This window comes from Nannospalax galili, unplaced genomic scaffold (assembly GCF_000622305.1).
Source record: "Nannospalax galili isolate Female #2095 unplaced genomic scaffold, S.galili_v1.0 scaffold52, whole genome shotgun sequence".
NCBI classification, from domain to species: Eukaryota; Metazoa; Chordata; class Mammalia; order Rodentia; family Spalacidae; genus Nannospalax; species Nannospalax galili.
In genome coordinates this window covers 1292232-1300783 of record NW_008334003.1, presented here as the reverse complement: position 1 = coordinate 1300783, position 8552 = coordinate 1292232, and positions in this window count along the sequence as shown.

Genomic DNA, 8552 nt, shown 5'->3' with positions numbered 1-8552 from the left:
TTAAGTTTGGCTTCCAAGCCCACTGTGCCTTGACTCCCCCAGCCTCATTCACCCTCCCAGTTCCCCTACCCCATCTCTCCTACTAGAAGGGGGACTGGCACATTTCCTGTCTTGGCACCCCAGACCTCTGGAATGACCTCTTTACCCAAACTCCCCACTGCCTCCTGATCCTTTGCATCCAGACGAAGCCAATTCCTCCCTCACCTCCCCACCTCCCTTTGCATCTCTGGGCTGCCCAATGCCACAACTTGCCTGGGTAAGTTTGACTGCTATGCCCACTGCACCTTGACTCCCCAGCCTCATTCACCCTTCCAGCTCCCCCACCCTATCTCTCATCCTAGCAGGGGCACTGGCCCATTTCTTATAATGGTACCCCAGATCAGTGGACTGATGTCTTAGCCCAGAATCCCCACTGCTTCCTGATTCTATTCATCAACACCAACCCAATTCCTCCCTGTAGTCACCAGGAGCCCTCAGGCTGCTTCTCACTCCCACCTCCTTTTGCATCTCTGGAGGCCAGCATCTTTCCTGCACCCTGCTCCCAGGCCAGCCAAGCCCCGAAATTCCAGCATCTTGCCTGGAGGGATCCAGACCTTAGGAGAAAGCCTGAGACCATCTGATCCTCATGTGATCTGACTTGGGCCACTGTGGGAACTCCTGAGCAGCAAGAGGAAAGCAATTTGGCCACTCCAATATAAAATCAAAAGACAGAACCTGAAGCCTAGACCAACCAGCTTTTCATGCCCAACAAGTAAATCATAAAGCCACAAAAAGTTTACAAAAAGAAGCAGACCTAAACTCAACAAAAGAAGGCTTGAGTCTCACACAAAAACCAGAAACTACAAAAGAAATCCACATTTCAAAGTCACAAAGAAAAACTAATAACATGAAAAATCAAAATAACATATCCCCACCAAGTACCATCAGTCCTCTAGAGGAGTACAATGAGAACCCCATAGAGATAACATAGGACATGGAACTCAAAAGAAAAATTATAAACATGATAAAAGAATAAAGAACACATGAAGAAAGAAATCAAAGAACTGAAAGAAGATATGGATAAACTTCTGAAGGAATTCAGAAAAGAGAAATATTGAAGACTACTCAGGGGGAAATAAAGAAGGAAGTGAAACACTCAGTAAGCCAATTAGAAGTGGCAAGAGAAAGCCTCACCAATGGTGTGAATGAAATGGAAAACAGAACATAAAGACTGGAAGATAAAGTGCACAAATTAGACCACTCAAGCAAAGATTATGAAAAATTTAAGAAAACACAAGAATGGAATATGCAGGAATTGTGTGACACCATAAAAAGACCAAACTTACGAATCATAAGCATACAGGAAGGAGAAGAATCTCAAGATAATGGTATGGACCAGATCTTCAACAGCATTATAGAAGAAAATTTCCTCAAATTAAAGAAAGACATACTCATACAAATACAAGAAGCATACAGAACACCAAACAGACAGGACCAGAAAAGAAACTCTCCATGGCCTATCATAGTAAAAACATTAAGTGTGCAGAACAAAGAATACTGAAAGCAGCAAAAGAAAACCAACGAGTCACATATAAAGGAAAACCCATCAGAATTACAGGTGACATTTCAGTGTAAACTATGAAAGCCAGAAAAGTCTGGACTAAAGTATTCCCAGTTCTAAACGACAATTAGATGCCAACCCAGATTACTTTACTAGCCAAAGTGCCTATTAAATTCAAAGTGGAAAGAAACATCTTCCATGACATAAACAGGCTGAAAGAATTCATGTCCACAAACCCAGCCCTTCAGAGAGTTCCTGAAGCAATACAAAGAGCTGAAGAAAGGAATGACTATACCTAAGGGGTTACAGAAAGAAACTCAATGGCGATATAACTGTGGAAATGCACTGCTATACCAAGAACGTGAGCAGAAATAAAAATGACAGGAATCAATACACGTCTTTCTTAATAACTTTAAATATCAATGGACTGAACTCCCCAGTCAAAAGACACAGACTAGTTGAATGGATGAAGAAAAAAACCCATCTTTTTGTTGTCTGCAAGAAACTCATCTCACTTCAAGGACAGACACTACCGTAAGGTGAAAGGATTGAAAAAAATAGACCAAACAAATGGTACTGAAAAAAAAAAGCAAGCATTGCAGTTCTAATAACTGACAAAATAGGCTTCAATTAAAACTAATCAGAAGAGATAAAGAGGGCCAATTCATTCAGATCAAAGGAACAATTGACCAAGAAGATATTACACTCATGAACATATATTCCCCAAACTCTGGTGTACCCAACATCATAAAAACAATAGCTACAGGACTTTAAGACCCAGACTAATCCCAACTCATTAATAATAGGGAACTTCAATATCCTGTTGTCTCCATTAGATAGGACAACAGGACAGAGAATTAACAGAGTCATCTGAATTAAACAATACCATATATCAAATGGACCTAACAGACATCTACTGAATATTCCACCCAAGCACTTTCTATTCAATGCCCCATGGAACCTTCTCCAAAATCGACCACATATTAGGGCACAAAGCAAACCTCAACAAATACAAAGAGACTGAAATAATCCCATTCATTCTATCAGGCCACAATGCAAGACAGGTTAAAATCAACACTGGAAGAAACCCTAGTAACTACATGAATACATGGAGATTAAACAAAACACTCCTGAATGACAAATGGGTCAAAGAGGACATTAAGAAAGAAATAAAAGTATTCTTGAAACTAAATGTAAAGGACAATACAGCACACAAAAAAAAAACCCTCTAGAACATGTTGAAAGCAGTATTTAGAGGGAAGATTATAGCTCTAAATGCCTTCATTAAAAAATCAGAAAAAAACACAAATAAATGACTTAACATTGCAACTCAAGACATATGAAAAGCAACAACAAATGAAACCCAAACACAGCAGACAAGAAGAAATAATAGGGGGCTGGAGAAATGGCTCAGCAGTTAAGAGCACTGACTGCTCTTGCAGAGGACCCAGGTTTGATTCCCAGAACCCACATGGCAGCTCCAAACCATCCTTAACTCCAGTTCCAGGGGAATCCGAAGCCCTCTTCTGACCTATGCAGCATTGCAGAACATGGGTGCATTCACATACATGCAGGCAAGACACTCATACACAAAATAAAAATAATAATAATAAATGAAATATTTTTAAAAAGAAGAAATAATAAAAATCAGAGCATAAAATAATGAAGTAGAAACAAAGAAAACAATACAAAGAATCAATGAATCCAAAAGCTGTTTCTTTGAAAAGATAAGCAAGATTGACACATCCCTAGCCCAATTAACCAAAAGGAAGAAAGAGAACCTTCAAATTCACAAAATCAGAAGTGAAAGAACACAACAGACACCAAAAAGATCCAGAACATTATAAGGGAATACTTTAAAAACCTATATGCTACTAAATTTGAAAACCTGAAACAAATGGATGGGTATCTAAAAGCATGGGGACCACCAAAACTAAACCAAGAAGAGATAAACAGCTTAAACAGACACATAACACAAAAAGAAATTGAAACAGTAATACAAAACCTCCCAACTAAAAAAAAAGCCCAGGACCAGATGGATTTACAACACAAATTTCTACCAAACATTTAAAGAAAATTTATATCCAATATGACTTAATTTATTCAAAAAGATAGAAATGGAGGGAGAAATTCCAAATTCCTTCTATGAAGTCGGCATCACTCTAATACCAAAGCCAGATAAAGCTACAACCAAAAAAGGAAAACTATGGATCCATATCCTTAATGAACACAGATGCAAAAATTCTCAACAAAATACTTGCAAACCATATACAGACACACATCAAAAAGATCATCCACCATGATCAAGTCACTTTTTTCCAGTGATGCAGGGACGGTTCAATATATGTAAGTCAATAAATGTCATAAGTCATATGAATGAACTCAAAGACAAGAACAACATGGTCATCTCAATAGATGCAGAGAAGGTCTTTGACAAAATTCAACATGCATTTATGTTCAAAATCCTAGAGGGCATTGGGCAGGATGGAACATATCTCAACATAATTAAAGCCATATACAACAAATCCACAGCCAACATCATTCTAAATGGAGAAAAACTGGAAGCCTTCCCATTAAAGGATAACCACTATCTTCACTCCTGTTCAACATAGGGCTTGAAACTCTTGCAAGAGCAATAAGACAAGAGAAGGAAATTAAAGGACTAATAATTTGAAAAGAGATCAAATTATCCCTTTTTGAAGACGATATGATATTATATCTAAGAGATGCCAAAAATTCCATCAGAAAACTCCTAGAAATTATTTTTTAATATTTTATTTATTATTTTTATTTTTATGTGTATGAGTGTATTGTCTGCATGTATGTGAGTGCACCCATGCTATGTAATGACACAGGGGTCAGAAGAGAGCTTTAGAGTCCCCTGGCACTGGAGTTAAGGATGGTTCATAGCCACCATTTGGGTGTTGGGAATTGAACCTGGGTCCTCTGCTAGAGCAGTCACTGCTTTTAATTGCTAAGCCATCTCTCCAGCCCCAACTCCAAGGAATTATTAACATGTTCAGTAAAGTGGCAGGTTACAAAATTAATCTACAAAAGTCTGTAGCCTTTCTATATACCAATAAAAAGCAATTAGAGTGTTCATGGAAACACTCCTTTCACAATAGCTGCAAAAATAAATAAATAAGTAAAATATCTTGGAATAAACCTGACCAAAGACATTAAAGACCTCTATAAAGAAAATTCTAAATTTTTAAAGAAAAATACTGAGGAAGACATCAGAAGATGGAAAGAACTCACATGCTCAGGTATTTGAAGAATTAATATTGTGAAAATGACCATCCTTCCAAAAGCAATTTAGAGATTCAATACAATACAAAATCCCCATGACGTTCTTTACAGAGTTGGAAAAAGCCATCCTAAGATTCATATGGAAGCCCAAAAGACCTCGGATAGCCAAAGCAACCCTGAGAACTAAGAGCAATGCTAGGAGGATCACATGTTATATCATTTTATATATAAAATCTATACCAGATTTTAAACTGTTTTACAGAGCTACTATCATAAACACAACATGGTATTGGCACAAAAATATACCCATAGATCAATGGAACAAAATGAAAGACCCAAATATGAGTACATGTAATTTCAGCCACCTGATATTTGACAAAGGGAACAAGAACATTCACTGGAGGAAAGACACCATGTTCAGCAAATGTTGCTGGCAAAGCTGGATCTCCACCTGTAGAAGACTGAAACTAAACCCTTCTCTTTCATCTTGCACAAAAGTCAAATCTAAATGGATCAAAGACCTCAGTGTGAAGCTCGAAATTCTGAAACTGTTAGAAGAAAACATTGGCAATAACCTACAAGATATAGGTGTGGAAAATGATTTTCTAAATGGGACATCAATTGCTCAGGAAACAAGGTCAAGAATCAACAAATGGGACTTCACTAAATGTCAGGACTCAGGTTTACTTTGCTTAGCAGGGGACCTACTGGCTTCAGGGCAGAGGGTCTGATCAGCGACAGCGTCATAATCTCTGGGACCTGTGTCTTCCCAACAGGCCAATTTATTTTAAAATTCAGATGGTTTTTATATATCCCAAGGAACTAGCAGTCAAGTGGGATATGGAAGTCATGAACAAAGATTTAGGATACAAAGAAACAGGACATTTAGTCTGTTAGTTGGTGCCGGAAGGATTCTTAAACTTTTACTTAAGGTTATCAATGCCCATCCAGTAATTTATTGGCCACAATGCTTTCTTTCTTAGAGCTAAAAGCATGGTGAACTTTTTTAGCTTTTAGCTCAGGTGTAAACCTTTAACCTGGCCTAATCTCTTAGCCAGGGATAGCTGAGTTATTTGTTTAGGACAAGGAGATGAGCTAAGGGTTGTTGACCAAGACACTTTCCCACAGAGCAGGGAGTCTGCACTTTTGTGACCCAGCTGCTTCCTCCTGCCAGTCTAGCAGTGTTCTGCAGGCCAGGGATTATCAGAGCCACTGTTTTCTGTGCCCCTCCCTTTAGCAGAGAATGCAGCCTGGACCTATAAGTTTTAGGCTCACCTCACCTCAGGGCCTGGCATCCTGGTTTCCTACAATTAAACTAAAAAGCTTTTGTACATCAAAAGACGCAACCAAGGAAGTGAAGAGAAAACTCACAGAATGGGAGAAAATCTTCACCAGTGACACATCTGACAGAGGTTTACCATCCAGAGTATACAAAGAACTCAAAAAACAAAGAATCAAGAAAGGAAGTAACCCAATTAAAAGATGGGCTAAGGAGCTGAACAGAGAGTTCTCAAAAGAAGAAATAAAGATGGCTAAGAAGCATCTTAAAAGGTGTTCAACACTTTTTAATTAAGGAAACATAAATTAAAACCACTTTAAGATTTCATCTTACCCCACCGAGAATAGCTAAGATCAAGAGAACAAATGATACCAAATGTTGGAGAGGATGTTAGGAAAGGGGAGCGCTCACCCACTGCTGGTGGGATTGCAAACCTGTACAACCCCTATGGAAAGCAGGATGGAGAATCCTTAAGAAACTATAAATGGACCTACCATTTGACCTGGTTATACCACTCCTTAGCATATACCCAAAGGACTCATCCTATTGTAGAGACACTTATACATCCATGTTTGTTGCCACTCTTTGCTAAGAGATGGAAGCAATCTAAGTGTCCCTCAGCTGGTGAATGGATAATGAAAATGTGGTACATTTACATAATGGAGTTCTACTCAGTAGTAACAAAAGATGAAATCATGAAATTTGCAGGTAAATGGTTGGAACTAGAAACTGTTATACTAAGTGAAGTAACACAGATTCAGAAAACAGAAAATGATGTATGTTCTCCCTCCTATGTGAATCCTAGCACCAGATACTTATAAGTGAGTATGTATCCAGGCATAATTACAGGAACCAGGATAATGAAAAGGAACCAGGAAGGTAAAGGAAAAGAAAGAATCTGAAAGAGAATAACAGTAGGAAACAAGGATGAATAAGGGAGATATGGATAAAAATTGGGTTAGTTTAAGGGAGGGGGGAGGGAGGATTATATAAGGAACCTAGGGGATAAAAGGAAAGAAGGAGCTCAAGAGAGGTGGGACAATAGGAGCAGGGTATTATTAAGGGAGAAATGGAAAAAATAGGGCACATTAAATGGGGAAACCATGGTGGAAGGGTTATATAATGTGAGAGATAAATTATGCCTAAGTAGTTTAAAAAAACTAGAGTGGGCCATATTAATTGAACAACCTACTGACAAATTATACATACAACTAGCTCAAGGAATATAATACATGTCTAGGTAAGTTTTACCTGAGAGCATATGGTCTTCGCCCAAGCTTTATCTACATAGCACATGCTAATTAAAAGCACCAAACTGGTGTAACTAACCTCCTTGGATGTCTAACAGTCACACTTTGAGGCCTATACTAATTTGGTCAGAGGGACATAAAGGACAGTTTTTGCTCCTTGCTCTCCTAGGTCAAGTAAGCTCCAGGGGACTATGAGCACCTCTCAAAATGTCCTGTAACTGTGGTGAGTCACCTGTCCTCTTGATCAAGGAGGCCATGGAGACCCCATCAAATGGACTTGAACCAATGTCCAGTCTACAAAGAGGAGGGTCAACACATAGGGAATGTTTCCTCCATGCTTCCAAGTGAAGCCAGCCATGGTTGAGTAGGATCTTTGACTTATCTTTGATAGATGGAACTGGTAAAAGAAAGGAGCCTGGGGCTCCTCCAAAGCCCATGTAACCCTCAAGGAACAGATCCTCAAATGACCTTAAGAGCAAAAATAAATTAGTTTATCTGAGCCAACAGTAGGGTCTTAAATACCCAAAAGGAAAGTATAAACAAAGATTAAAAGGACCAATATAATTCTTTAAGAGTTCTTGTGTTTAGCTAAAAGCTACATAATAAGAAACAATGCCAGGCAGGTGATATCTTCCTTTGAGTTGTTGGCCAGAATGGCCCAACAGACTCCCAGACAGTAACCCAGCACAGAACTGGGAAAATGAATATCAGACCCTAATCTTTTCTAAAGGAATATTGACAACTGACTGCTGCTAGATAAGGAAGAGCTGATCTTCCTAAAACAAGGAACTCTAGATAGGCTGACTAGATTCAGCGGATGGACAAGCACTGGAATACAGCTTGGGGCACCAACAACACAGTGGACAGTAACAGGGATGACAGAATATATGGGCTTCAGTGGGGAGGGGGGATTATGGGAGGGTGCCATTTGGGATGTGGGTATATAGATGAATAAGATTCTCTGGGATGTTCTGTATTAAATAGCCACAAAAAAATCAATAAATAAAAAAATGAGTTATAGTTGAGTATGAAGCATAAAAATTTGCTTCATGTTAATTAGTACAGATGAAATACATTACCACTGAAATCTACCTGATGATTTTGTATCCATGCTTAGGGGCCAAGGATCTCAGAAAGTAACCAACTGTGACTAGTAATAATCAGATACATAGAGAGTAAAAATGCATGTGCATCTAAGTGTTAGTAACATTAAAAAGGAGTCTTTCTGTAGAAC